The sequence below is a fragment of the Peromyscus californicus genome, unplaced genomic scaffold (genome assembly GCF_007827085.1).
Source record: "Peromyscus californicus insignis strain IS unplaced genomic scaffold, ASM782708v3 Scaffold_7__1_contigs__length_154581171, whole genome shotgun sequence".
In the NCBI taxonomy this organism is placed as follows: Eukaryota; Metazoa; Chordata; class Mammalia; order Rodentia; family Cricetidae; genus Peromyscus; species Peromyscus californicus.
Window position 1 is genome coordinate 15811998 of NW_026294595.1, and position 14825 is coordinate 15826822.

Consider the following 14825-nt stretch of genomic DNA (forward strand, 5'->3'; position numbering starts at 1 on the left):
TTGCACCTGTGCACACAGGCCCACGTAGCTATCCCACACATGCGCATAGATCACATGGTCGTGCTGCACGATTACGTGACCACACAGCCTACATAGGAGTAGGACATATGACCTGGAAATGACTAGGTGGAAATGACTAAGTGTCCCGCTGGGCATGTGTGACTGTGTGGGTGTGGTTGGAATTCCTATCAACAGTGACACACTTCCTCCAGCAAGGCCACATCTCCTAATAGTGCACTCCCTTTGGGGGCCATTTTCTTTCAAACCACCACACCTATGTTCAGGAAAAGCAATAGGCACAGGTTGAGGAGGAAGCAAAGCAAGGGAGGCCCAAGCTGCTTTACCCTCAGATGTCTTTGTATTTACACTTTTAGATGGTCTGCCTACTTTTACCCAGCTTCTCTTTCCTATATGAACCTAGCCATTTTGGCCACATGCTTTCTTGGCCTCTTGGTCCACTTGCCCCCCAACACCTCTTCCTCTCCCTTCATGCCCAGTTGAGTCTCATCTGGACACTTTCAGATGCCTCTGGCTTTTCTCTCCTTCATATCTACAATACAACCCTTCTCCTCAATCATCCCTTGTCATGAATGAGATCATGTCCTCATTTTTATTTACATAAAAATCCATAATGAAATCTGCAAAGGTTTCTAATAATCTCCCCAAAGAAGGCAGAGAATATATAGTTTAGTGGTATTATGCATATGTTTGATTTTTTTAAAATTATGAATGCCTGGCCTTAGCTTGACTTAGTTTCTAGCCAGCTTTCTTTATCTTCTTTTTTTTAATAAATTTTTTTTCATTCATTTTACACACCAATCATAGATACCCCTCTTCCTTCCTCCCATCTCCCTAGCCTCCCCCTCCCAGCACCCCCACTCCCCCACCACAAGAAGGCAAGGGCCTCCCATGGGGAGGCACATTCAGTAGAGGCAAGTCCAAGCTCTTCCCCCTGCCTCAAGGCTGCACAAGGTGTCCCATCATAGGTAGTGGGCTCCAAAAAGCCTGCTTGTGCACCAGGGATGGATTCTGATCCCACCACCAGGGGGGCCCCCAAGCAGATCAAGCTACACAACTATCTCACCATGCAGAGGGCCTAGCCCAGTCCCATACAGTCTCCACAGCCATTGATCCAACTTTCATGAGTTCCCACTAGTTTGGTTTGGTCATCTCTGCAGGTTTCCCCATCATGATCCTGATGCACTTGGTCATAGAATCCCTCTTTTCTCTCCCCGACTGGACTCTTGGAGTTCTGCCTGGTGTTTGGTTGTGGATCTCTGCATCTGCTTCCATCAGTCTTTGGAGAAAAGCTCTGTGATGACAGTTAGGGTATTCACTGGTCTATCACTGGGGTAAGCTAGTTCAGTTCAGGCACCCTCTCCACTATTTCTAGTAGCCCAGGCTGGGATCATCCTTGGGGATTCCTGGCAACTTCCCTAGCACCGGGTTTCTCTCTATTCCCATGATATCTCCCTCTATCATGTTATCTCTTTTATTGCTTTCCCACTCCATCCCTGTTCCAGCTCAACCATCCCATTCCCTTATGTTCTCATCCTTCATCCCCTACTCTCCATTGCCCACCCCTCATCCCCAGTTTACCATGGAGATCTCATCTATTTCTCCTTTCCAGGGCAATCCATGCATCCCTCTTTGGGTCTTCCTTGTTAGCTAGCTTCTCTGGAGTTGTGGGTTGTTATCTGGTTATCCTTTGCTTTACATCTAGTATGCACTTATGAGTGAGTACATACCATGTTTGTCCTTCTGAGTCTGGGTTACCTCACTCAGGATGATATTTTCTAGTTCCATCCATTTGCCTGCAAATTTCATGATGTCATTTTTTTTCTGCTGAATAGTAATCCATTGTGTATATGTACCACATTTTCTTAATCCGTTCTTCAGTTGAGGGGCATCTAGGTTGTTTCCAGATTCTGGCTATTATGAATAATGCTGCTATGAACATAGTTGAGCATGTGTCCTTGTGGTATGATTGAGTATTCCTTGAGTATATGTCCAAGAATGGTATAGCTTGGTCTTGAGGAAGATTGATTCCCAATTTTCTGAGAAACCACCACACTGATTTCCAAAGTAGTTGCAAAAGTTTGCACTCCCACCAACAGTGGAGGAGTGTTCCCCTGGCTCCACATTCTCTCCAACATAAGATGTCTGCAGTGCTTTTTGATCTTAGCCATTCTGACAGTTGTAAGATGGTATCTCAGAGTTGTTTTGATTTGCATCTCCCTGATGACTAAGGATGCTGAGCAATTCCTAAAATGTCTTTCAGCCATTTGAAATTCTTCCTTTGAGAATTCTCTGTTTAGCTCTATAGCCCATTTTTTTGATTGGATTGTTCGTTATTTTGATGTCTGGTTTCTTGAGTCTTTATATATTTTAGAGACCAGCCCTCTGTCAGATGTGGGGTTGGTGAAAATCTTTTCCCATTCTGTAGGCTGTTGTTTTGTCTTATTTACTGTGTCCTTTGCCTTACAGAAGCTTCTCAGTTTCATGAGGTCCCATTTATTAATTGTTTCTCTCAGTGTCTGTGCTACTGGTGTTATATTTAGGAAATGGTCTCCTGTGCCAATGTGTTCAAGACTATTTCCTACTTTCTTTTCTATTAGGTTCAGTGTAACTGGTTTTATGTTGAGGTCTTTGATCTACTTGGACTTGAGTTTTGTGCATGGTGATAGATATGGATCTATTTGCAATCTTCTACATGTTGACGTACAGTTATGCCAGCACCATTTGTTGAAGATGCTTTCTTTTTTCCATTGTACAATTTTGGCGTCTTTGTAAAAAATCAGGTGTTCATAGGTGTGTTGGTTAATGTCAGGGTCTTCAATTCCATTGGTCCACATGTCGGTTTTTATGCCAATACCAAGCAGTTTTTATTACTGTAGCTTTATAGTAGAGCTTGATGTCAGGGATGGTGATGCCTCCAGAAGCTGATAGGATTAACGTAGTAAAAATGGCAGTCTTACCAAAAGCAATCTACAGATTCAATGCAATCCCCATCAAAATCCCAACACAATTCTTCACAGACTTGGAAAGAACAATACTTAACTTCATTTGGAAAAACAGAAAACCCAGGATAGCCAAAAGAATCCTGCATATGCTTGATTTTTGATATCTAATTTATGGCCCAATTTTCTCATCTGAATGATGGTAAAAAGCATGTGGCTTATAACTTTTTTCAAATGACTGAATTATAAAGTTTCCTTTGGTCAATGATTGGTTTACCACTAATACTCTTTAAGAGTTAGCTACTGATATTATTGATCTACTATTATGAAAGTAAGGCCCACCCAGTCCTTCACAGGTTAGAGTATATAAGAAATTAGCCTAAGAAACGTAAGATCATTGGGTTGACAAACTCTCTCTGCAAAGGGCCTTATATTGCTTAAATATCTTAGGCTTAACCTTATGAGTAACTGCTCACTCTAAAAGCTGAATAGTTCTTGTTTATACTTTACTTGTGAAAATTTAACATTTATTCTTAGCTCATGGCTCCATACAAAGCCAGCTTTGACTATGCCCTAGTTTTAACAGCCTGGTAAGATGATGATGATGATGATGATGATGATGATGATGATGACATAGTCAGTACTTTTTAAAGGTCATATAAACAGCTGTCAGTTAGCCAACTTTGGTTGAAAATATGCTGCCTCAGACTTTTGAAAGCAGGATAACACACTCTCATCTCTAGATAGTGCTGGCCCTGGAGGACTTTTAATTTTTCTCACATGGCTTCTTTGCAATTTTAAAAAATTATAAGTTTATTTATGTTAAGTGTGTGTGTGTGTGTGTGTGTGTGTGTGTGTGTGTGTGTGTGTGTGTGTGTGTGTGTGTTTATGGGTGGATATGTGCATGTGAGTACAGGTGCCCACTGAGGCCATGAGAAGGTTTCAGCCCTTGTAAGCTGCCTGATGTGTGTGCTGATAATTGATCTCAGGTCTTTTGGAAGAGCAGTACATGCTATTAACAACAGAGCTATCTCTCTAGCCCTTCAATGAAACTTTGTCTCTTTGATAGTCAAGACAGTAAATTTCTTTCCCATGCCCCACTCTTGTGTGGATTCAGCTCTCATCCTCATTCATTTAAGCGGACCTCTGTGTCTTTTAGATGCTTTTATAAGCCTGTGAAACACTCAGAAGTTAGGATGCCATCTATGTAATGAGACTCTTTTACAGAGCACAGGTAGGATAACAGGCCCTGGACTATCATATGACAAGTGGTGTGGCTGTGAAGTTAACCTTGAGCTAGTCCTCTGCGGGTTCACTGTTGACTCATCCAAATGAATGCAGATTGGTTTTGGGATCCATCAGATAAAGGAATATTAAACAATACATTAGCAAAGTCTAATGCAACACAGAGAAACCCCATTGTTTGTTATCAGTTGCTCAGTCACAAGAGCAGTGGTGAGCGCAGTGGTGTGGATGGGGAGAGCATTAATCTATCTCTCTATAATCCACAACTATTCTTCAGGAGTCATCTGGCTTATTCACAGACCATACCTGGCTTTTGAAAAGACTGGACAAACAAGCCATACCTTTTCTGACTCCTTGATGCTTATGTAGCATTGTCATAGCTCCCAGAAAGCCTGTACTATTTGATACTCAACTCCATGCTTGTGGTAGGCAACTTTACATGTTCCCATACTGACCATCCTCACAGTTTGCATCTTGAGGTGAAACTCTTCAGTGGTGGCACACAGTGTGTGGTCCAGCAATAGAGCCACCCCCAGAATATTCTCTTGCAGTAGAGAATGTTCTCTTGGGTGTGATGGTTGCTCATCCCTAGGACAACTTTTTCCTCCCCCACCCCAATACTGTTCTGTTTCTATATTCATCCACTGTTACCATTTCCCTGTATGCTTTTTTAAGTTGCTATATGTTTAGATCCTTGTCTTAGTTTGTGTTTCTGTTGCTGTGAAGAGACACCATGACCAGGGCAACTCTTATAAAGAAAAACATTTAATGGGGGCTGGCTACAGTTTCAGAGGTTTAGTCTGTTATTACCACTGTGGGACATGATAGCATGCAGCAGACATGGTGCTGGAGAAGGAGCTGAGAGTTCTACATTTTGATCTACAGGCAGCAGGAAGTGAGCTGTCCCACTGTGCGTGGCTTGAGCATATATGAGACCTTGAAGCCTGACTCCACAGTGACACACTTCCTCCAGGGCCACATCTACTCCAACAATGCCACACCTCCTAATAGTGCCAAACACAAATACCTCTTTGGGCCAAACACATGAGTATACATGGGGGCCACACCTATTCAAACCACTACATTCCACTCCCTGGCCCCCATAGGCTTGTAGCCATAACATAATGCAAAATGCCTTTAGTCCAACTTCAAAAGTCCCCATAAACTATCACAGTTTCAACAATGTTTCAAACATATGAGTGTATGGGTGCCATACCTATTCAAACCACCATGGAACTCTTGGCTACTGTACCCATCAAAGCACACGTATTTTTTATGGTATATATATACCTGTATTCAGTCATAAATATACACATGTACATACATGCACATGTATACATACAGTCATAATATACACATGTACACACATGTACCTGTGTAGTCATAAATATACACGTGTACACACATGCACCTGTGTACATCATAAATATACACGTGTACACATATAAATATAAATATGTATACATACATAAATATAACTCTGGATCAGATAGACAAATACCACATGTTTTCTCTCACATACATGTTACTGTCTATGAGTTTTGGATAGGGAGAGATTTGGTGTTGGTGTTGAGTAACAGATTAAAGGGGAGAAAAACTGCAATCACAACACACAGCCGAGTTTAGTTGGAAGCAAAGGTACACACAGAGCACACAGCCCATCAAAGAGACGGGCTCCACAGAAGGTGTTTGAACTGAGTCTGCGTTCCCCTCTGGAGAGTCTGGGATTTTATATGTTTAGGGCAAGGGGCGAACTACCTTTTCTTCCTTCTAGATTGGTTGGTTTGGGCTGTCCAGGAGGATTGAGAGTTTGGACAAAACCAGAAAAGCTGATGGATTCCACCAGAAGACAAGCGACTCAAAGGCCCCTCTGAGCAAGGAGGGTGATGCAAACATCTGTAATGTGAAAACAGAGGTAGGAAGCGTGCGAGTGGAGGGGCAGGGAGAAGGGGGAGAAGAGTGCAAGCCAACCTGTAGATGAATTTCTAAACGGTCTTGTTAAATAAGAAACACAGAGGCAAATACAGAGTTAAAAGTCCAGAGATCAGAGCACTAGCGAAGAGCCAAGACCACCTTATCTTACCACTCGCTGCTGTCCTTCCCCTGAGAGAGAGGTTTTTCCTGTCTGACTTGTGTTTTTATTGCCTTTCTGCTCTGCCTTCTCATTGGCTCTAAACCCAACCACATGACTTCCTCGTCACTGTCTGTCTATACAGACCTCCAGGTCTCTATGGTTGGTACTGGGATTAAAGGTTCGTGTCACCATGCCTGGCTGTGTCCTTGAACACACAGAGACTCTGCCTGCCATGTGATTGGATTAAGGGCGTGGGCTACCACCGCCTGACTTCTGTCCTGGCTCGATAATGACCCCTGATCTCCAGGCAAACTTTATTTATTAACATACAAATAAAATCATATTTCAGCACAATTAAAATATCACCACATTTCCCCCTATTATTCTAATAAAAAGAAAAAAGGAAAAAAATTATAACTAATATAAGAAAAACTAAATACAATAAGTACAATAACTATATACAATAAATACAAGCAATAAATACCTAAAAAATGTCTAGTCCATTTGTATTTGACAAACTCAGAGAAAATATTTCATTATCTATCCTATTTTGTTAAGTCCAAAATGCACCTGATTCACTTTCCATCCTAACTTACATTACTAACAGAGAACTATCTTATAATGTCTTTCAAATTCATACACTTACACCTCTTTAGTGAGTTTCTTTTCTGAAATTCTTAACAAAGAAAACTATAACTATCTAATCTTCAACTCCCTCAGAGACCCAAGAAGGAAATAATATTACCTAATAAAACAGGAAGTGCACTCAAGTGGCTTCCAAAAAAAATGTGAGTTGACAGAAACAGCCAGCTGCCTGGACAGTCACCCGAGGTTTCTCTGAAACTTCAGCTACACCAACCAAACTAAGTATGTGCAAAACTGTCAGGGAAAGCGGGTTACCTTCTATGTTAATTTAAATAAACTACCAAGAAAAGAAAGAAAAAAAAAGATGAATATAGGCAAGAAGACAACAGAGAAGTTAACTCGATATTACAACAGGTCAGTGCCAAGAAGCTAGGGAGAGGAGAAGGCTGGCCAGGAAATTCAATAGTCACGACAGCCAAACTGAACTTGCCAGGCTGTTTGGATCCTTATACTCACAAACTATAAAAGGATCATTTTGGTGTAGCTGAGGGAATTCAATTATGACCAAGTAAATTGATGATACCAAGAATTAACTAAGGTTAATTGTATTAAGTCATGATTGCATCATCATTTTGTGATCTCTAGGAACTTCAGTCTTTTCAGGAACCTTCCCTCATAAAAAAAAATTTAAAAAGACATATTTGGGGCTGGAGAGATGGCTCAGAGGTTAAGAGCATCAACTGCTCTTCCAGAAGTCCTGAGTTCAATTCCCAGCAACCACATGGTGGCTCACAACCATCTGTAATGAGATCTGGCACCCTCTTCTGTGTACATAATAAATAAATAAATCTTTTAAAAAAAGACATATTTATGAACTCATTAGGATAAAGATTAACATAATCCAGTACACGTAATTTATATACAATGTTACTTCTTTTTATGACTTCAAAACAAATGAAAACTTGCGTTTTCTAGGCTCCTAGTGGACCATAGTTCCCAGGCACTGTGTCTACAGTATATCAGCCCCAACAAAAATGCCACGAAGAATTGAAGGAATTTCCTCAAAGTTGTTTTATTCTCTAGAACAAATTAGCAAGAATTTATTTCAAAATTCAGGAGGAGCTCAAAGAACATAAAACAGAGTATGGGGCAGGAAATTGTGAGTATGGGGGGTAATTAAGAACACACATAATTTGTAAATTAGAATCAGCAAGAAAGAGAATAATCATCACTAAAAATATTTTGCTGACAAAACCTGGATGATAACGCAATGAACCAATAGAACAAAGACTATGAATTAAAGAAATTAGTCTAAAGACCCTCGGCTCTACCTACCAATCCACGGTATGGTGGAGGGATCAACAGGATCTGAGTTATTCTGTTCTGCATGAGCTCTGGGGGGGGGGCATACATCTCCCCGAGCTGGAACCCAGAGTGGAACTCAGTTACTGTCAGACCAACAGACAGTGGTGATACCTTGGTGAAGATAGCATAAACCAAGGGTCAGAACAGAGATCAATATATCTGGATGGATGAAGGAAATGGACTTCCGCTGAGAGTCTCAAAGAAGGAGGCACTATACTGCTGCCTGGGAACTCTGCTTACTCTACAATAGCTGGGTGTGCAGGGCCAGGGGCATATTTCTACACAGCAGCATTTGCTTGGAGCTGAATACAGGTTCTGTCTAAGCCAGGCACATGCTTTGCAGGTCAACAAAACCCCACATGTGCCTGTTTATTCACTTCTGTTCCTTACCCAGCCTTTGTAGATGTTTAAGTGGCATTCCTGGTGTAAGACGTGAGCAAGCACTATTGTCTGACAGAAAAACCATTACTGATCTGTATTACGATATGTCTACGATACATCATAAAGTAGATTTGTAAACAAGATGCTTCATGGGGAAGTGGGAGGCCTGAGACGGGCCCTCCCACTGTAGCCAGCTGTAAAACTGAACAATGGGCAGAAAGCAAATGAGCATAGGCATTGGATAACAGACAATGTAAGCCTTGAAAGGAAAAATACGTTAAATCTAGAGGATGATGTTAAACCATGATGAACATAAATAGCTGTAATATCAATAAATAAATTCTCACAAATAGCTGGCTGAGAACCCCTTTGTATTGTTTGAGTGGAAATCACTAAAGAGCAGAGGCAGCCTACCTGGAGCAGGCAGCCCTGAGCGTCTGAATGTCAGAGGTCTTGCCATCCCAGACGCCTGCTTAGGGGAGTTAACTTGAATCTTTGCAACAGGCTATTCCATCGGGACTAACGGAGAAGAGAGGGTTGGTGCTCCGGTCAGAGACATGGTGCTCTGGGGCTTTGAGTGTCCACAGCCCAGCTGCAGCAGCTCATGTCACAAGCTCTGGGAACTGGGACACTCAGCTCTTAAGCTTTGATAGTTCTTAAGAACCCTTCCAGAGCTGGGCGGTGGTGGCACATGCCTTTAATCCCAGCACTCGGGAGGCAGAGGCAGGCGGATCTCTGTGAGTTCAAGGCCAGTCTGGTCTACAGAGTGAGATCCAGGACAGGCTCCAAAAGCTAAACAGAGAAACCCTGTCTGGAAAAAACCAAAAACCAAAACCAAAAACAAAAACAAAAAACCCCTTCCAGGAACCAGGGCTTATGGTTCTCGACCTCTAGGGTTTCAGCTCTCAAGTTTCTGCTTCCAGAAGCTTTGAAAACTGCTGGGTGGGTCTAGGTAAAAGCACCAGGAGCTCTTCTGTTCTTTAACTAACTCAGCCCCCCCACCAACCGTAATAATGATCACTACTCAACAATAAGCAATAAAAAGACCACTTCACGGAATCCTTCACTAGTGCCTAGTGTTGTAACACCATGGGACAGTACATAGGAAAGAAAACTCCAGGCTGGATCCAACCAGATTGAAAACAGCCCGCTTCATAGCCAGAAGAGGAGCATTACAGGTTGGAATTCCACCAGTCACAGCCTGATATGTATACGGCTCCAGTTCCAGCCATCACTAGCACTATACAGGAACCAATCATAAATCCCCTTCCCCCATTAGCTCCACCCACAAGCCTCTCATTGCACTAATCACGGGTGATTAGTGATATTCTGGGGGATATCTCACTCCTGTTCAAGATGAGTGGGTTGTGTAGAGTTCACCGAGGCTTGTCTTGCCCACCGAGGAGTTACTTCAAAGCCACTGTGGGGTGTTTGAGGTGACTGGCCTGCTGTGACAATAGTTCAAGAAGCTGCTTTGCTGACAAATCCGTGTTCAAGGCAGCCAGGCTGTCAGTTGTCAGTCGAGCAGCTAGCCGTCCAGCCTGAGAAGTTCTTCTTTTGAGACACCAAAGGGTGCTTATAGCAAAGACCGGACACAGAATTAGCATCTTTCACAGTGCTTAAACCCTAGCATGTCCTTAGAAAGAGCCGGGTCCCTCTGATGCGTCACCACAGCCACCCCAGCTTCCTGCCAAGGAACATTTTCGATAACATGGCTCTTCCAAGTGCAGCCTGTCTGAGTGGAGGAAACAGATGAGAGGGGAGGACTGCTAAAATAGCAGCTGTGTGAGGATCCAGAGTGAAAGAGGAGCAAGCCGCCAGAGAAGGTGCCCTAGAAAGCTGTATTTGGGTCACACTGAGCCTTTGGCACGACAGTGAAACTGGCGGTGAATAGCCACAGAAGTGGCGTGGGAGTGTTACCAGCTGGGCTGAGATTCCACACACCCTGGGTATTGGGGGTGTTCGGTGTTCTCATCTAGAATGAGATCTTCCTGCGCACCCTGGGCATTCACTTTAGTTTCTGAGAAAGATCGTGGTGTGGGGGCTCACAGGGGTTTCCTAGTGAGATCTGAGCTTGCTTTACACAGCAGGGCTGCATTAGGGGATGGCTTGACCACATGCGTGGTTACCAGGTGTTTGGATGGTCTACACTTGGCTGTGCTAGGGGGAGGTCTTTTGCCCCACCTCTTGGCATTCCTATAAAACGCTCTTTAGACGAGACAGAAGGGGCTGGTGGATATTGATCCAGGTCCTCCCAAAGCTATCCTGTGTTTCTGTCTGTCTTCTCCACACTATCTTTCTATCTAAATATTTCTTATCGCTCTTTCCTCAAGAGTACCCTGGGAGATACCTCACACAGCCTTGAGGCAGGGGGAGGGGTTTGGACTTGCCCTTACTAAATGTACCTCCCCATGGGAGGCCTCAGCTTCTTGTAGGAGGGAATGGGAGATGGGTTGGGAGGGGGAGGCTGGAAGGGTGGGAGGAGGGAAGAGGGTGATCTTTGATTGGTATGTAAAATGAATAAAAAAATTTCTTAATTAAAAAAAGAGCCGGGCGGTGGTGGCGCACGCCTTTAATCCCAGCACTTGGGAGGCAGAGGCAGGCGGATCTTTGTGAGTTCGAGGCCAGCCTGGTCTACAGAGCAAGATCCAGGAAAGGCGCAAAGCTACACAGAGAAACCTTGCCTCGAAAAACCAAAAAAAAAAGAGTACCCTGGAAAAAAGTGGGAGCTGTCGTCCCACAGTGTGGCTACAGAATAGGTTTTCTCTAATCATAGACGAAGGGAGAATTCTAGACCTTTCGTGAGTCTACAGGCAAAGGTCAGTAAGATCAACTAAATTAATTCTGCTGTTTTTCATAAGAAAAGGATAAAATCCAGACCCTGATCCACATATTGAAACGGTTTGAATTGTTCCCCAAAGGACCATCCTTGTCTTTTTTTTTTTTTTTTTTTTGGTTTTTTGAGACAGGGTTTCTCTGTGTAGCTTTGCACCTTTCCTGGAACTCGCTTTGGAGACCAGGCTGGCCTCGAACTCACAGAGATCCGCCTGCCTCTGCCTCCCGAGTGCTGGGATTAAAGACGTGCGCCATCACCGCCCGGCCAGAATACTGTTTAATTTTGTCAAAACAGATTAAAAACAACATCAACAGCAGCAAACTGCACCAACCAAAAAGTGGCTGGAATCAAAAGAGTGAGTTGGAGATGTTGCCATCTAAGAAGCCCTGTCTATTCTGCTTCTCATGGAAGCCTCCACTGAAGATGTCGTCTGCCTGCTGGCTGCTCCCAGGGACACTCTGGATAATTTTCAGTTTCAGCCTGAAGGACCCAGTAAGGGAAGTACACTGTGGAGTCACCTGAGCCAAACACTTCTTTAGTGAGCAGAGGCCTAGACCTGCAGCCACGGGCAAGGAAGGGATGGTGAGCAACAGTGCCCTCTATGGGACGAGAGAGGGCATGGCAGTATTAGCATTGTGTTCCCCAGGCGCTGGAGTTTCCTTCCAGATTCAAGAGACCAAATTTGAGAAGCATTAAATCTTCTTTATGACCCAAGAGCTGGACTTTCCAACAGTTTGGACGTTCAAGCAGTTCAGTTTAATTTGCACAGTCATTCATAGCGTTTATAGTTGCATGAACTGAGAAAATATAGCTTTTCTATCATGATAATTGCTTTTTTAAATGATGATAATTGCCTTTTTAAAACAAGTTAATATTCTCATAATATGCTTTCTCTTTTGTTGGCTGGTCAAGCCAGACTTTTAAATAAAGAGCCATACCTTGGTTTCGATTCTTGGGCTGATATTTTTTCTATTTCAATTTTCTGCCCTCTCTTTCTCTCTCTCTAATTATTTTTTTACTTTGCAATTAGTCCCCCCACCCCCACCCCGCAAGGGATGACTAATTTGTTGATTTTCTAGCTGTTTTAATTACTTGGTTAGGTGTTCCATGTAGGATTTTATTTTCCTTTTTGGATTAATGCATCATCATTTCGATTTGCTACGGCCTTTCTTGCATTCTCCGGGGTTGCCGGCTTTATCTCTGGTCCATCTATCATGCCCTTGGGATGGTTATTCTTTTTCTTTTTAGTGCTGAAGCTATTAAATATGCACCATCTCTGTTTGTGTGCTCATCTTTTTGTGTGTGCTAGATTTTGATACTGTCCTGTAACCACATGAAAACAAATAGGCAAACCTACAAAAGCAGTTGCCCTTACTTCTGACTACAGAGTTCTCTGTCGGGGCTCTCAGGAGAAGGCACACGAGACTTTCTCCGAGCACTAGGATGATGTCCCCTTTTGCTATAATACAAGAAAGTGTTTATGTCAAAGAGCCATTTCTTTGACCTGTTTGTAGCAGTCATAGCATCTAGCTAGTAGAAACAATGCCAGTGTCCACTGATGGATGAATACAGAAAATGTGGCAGATATTCACAACAGAATATTATGTAACCATAAAAAAGCCCAAGTCCTGTTATTTGCAGCAGAATGGACAAAGAGGAGGCTATTAGGTGTGGTAGAGTAAGTCTGGCACACAAAGATAAATAGCCCATGTGGAAGTTGAATGTTAATCTTGAGGAATGAGTAAAACAGTGGTCAACAGGCCTGAGAAGTGTGTAGAAGGGAGGATGGGAGAGGATGTGTACTGGGTACTGGGGGAAGTTGGAATATGCAGAGGGAACTTCTTCAGCACAATGAGGTACTGTACAGGTAGCTCTTAATTGAATATTTTGACACGGTTGATGAAAGAATTTTTAATATCCCCAACCCAAAGAAATAACTGAGGTGACACATATGTGCTGTCCTTCTGATCATTACAGATTGTGGGCATGTATTAAAATGCCACACCACACCCCATAATTATCTGCAATTAGTAATGATTCTGGGTTTTTTGTTTTGTTGTTTTTTTGTTTTAGACAGGGTCTCTCTGTGTAGCCCTGGATGTCCTGGAACTCACTATATGGACCTGGCTGGCCTTGAATTCACAGAGTGCTGGAATTAAAGGTGTGCATGACTGTGCTACTAAAGTCTTCAATTTTTAAAACAAAATGTCCCTTTATACATATCTTAACAAATCGCTCAGAAAATTCCATCAACATTTCTAAACTTTGGCATATGAGAACTATAAACCTGAATGTTGTGGAATAATCTTTTTGTACACTGTGAAGTATGTCACTCTGACTGGTTTACTAAAAAACTGAATGGCCAATAGCTAGGCAGGATCTCCAGGCACAGAGGATGCTGGGAAGAAGAAGGGTGGAGTTGCCAGCCAGACACTGAGGAAGCATGAGGAAGCAGGATGGGTAGCACGGAGTAAAGGTAACCAAGCCACATAAAAGAACAGACATTAAAAGATAAGGGTTAATTTAAGTTATAAGACTAGTTAGGAACAAGCCTAAGCTAAGGCCGAGCTTTCATAATTAGTAAGAAATCTCCGTCTCATTACTGGGGAGCCGACAGTCCCAAGAAAGAAGTCCGACTATACCTGAGTTCTCCTTGGGGAACCAGAAATGTTTTCAGCCCTCAGTGCACCTGAGAATCACCAGGGTCCCACCAGCAACCACATGACCAACCTGTGGGGTCCAGGCAAGCTTTCCAGGTGGCCCTACCCAGTAGCAAGTCTTGGCACTCTTGATTTGGGAGCAAACGTTGCTAATTGGATCCTTTCTGCTGGTTGGAACCATGGAACGCACACGGTTGGCCTTAGAGGAGAATAAAGAGTTGGGCAGGACAGCCACGACTCATCTCTAAGACCACGGAGGACATGCAGCCAAGCGGCTGCCCTGGCTCTGCCTTATTGGACTTCTTTTCCTGAAGGTGGTAAATTGGCAAGAACAATGGTTAAAAAGAAACCACTTAATTATTTTTAAGAAGGCCCTGTTTTTTTTATTCTTCTCTCATTCTTCCTAATTTCCTTTATTTTTAAAAAACATTTGCTTATATGTTTTGTATGTGTGTATATGCTTGCTGAGAGAACTTGGAAAAGTTTTGTTCTGTTCTCCGCATCCACCATGTGGGACTCAGGGACGGAACTCAGGTCATCAGGACCAGCAAGCCCTTTACCCGCTGCATCATCTTCTTGCCCCATTTCCGGGGTTCTTAGAACCTGGGGCCTAGTTCCCCTTGACAAACCTCCAAGGCTGTCTATGTGGGTATGAAGCGGCACTGGAGCCTGAAACATACAAACCACAGCGGTGCTTCCTGCCTAGTCTTCCCCGAACT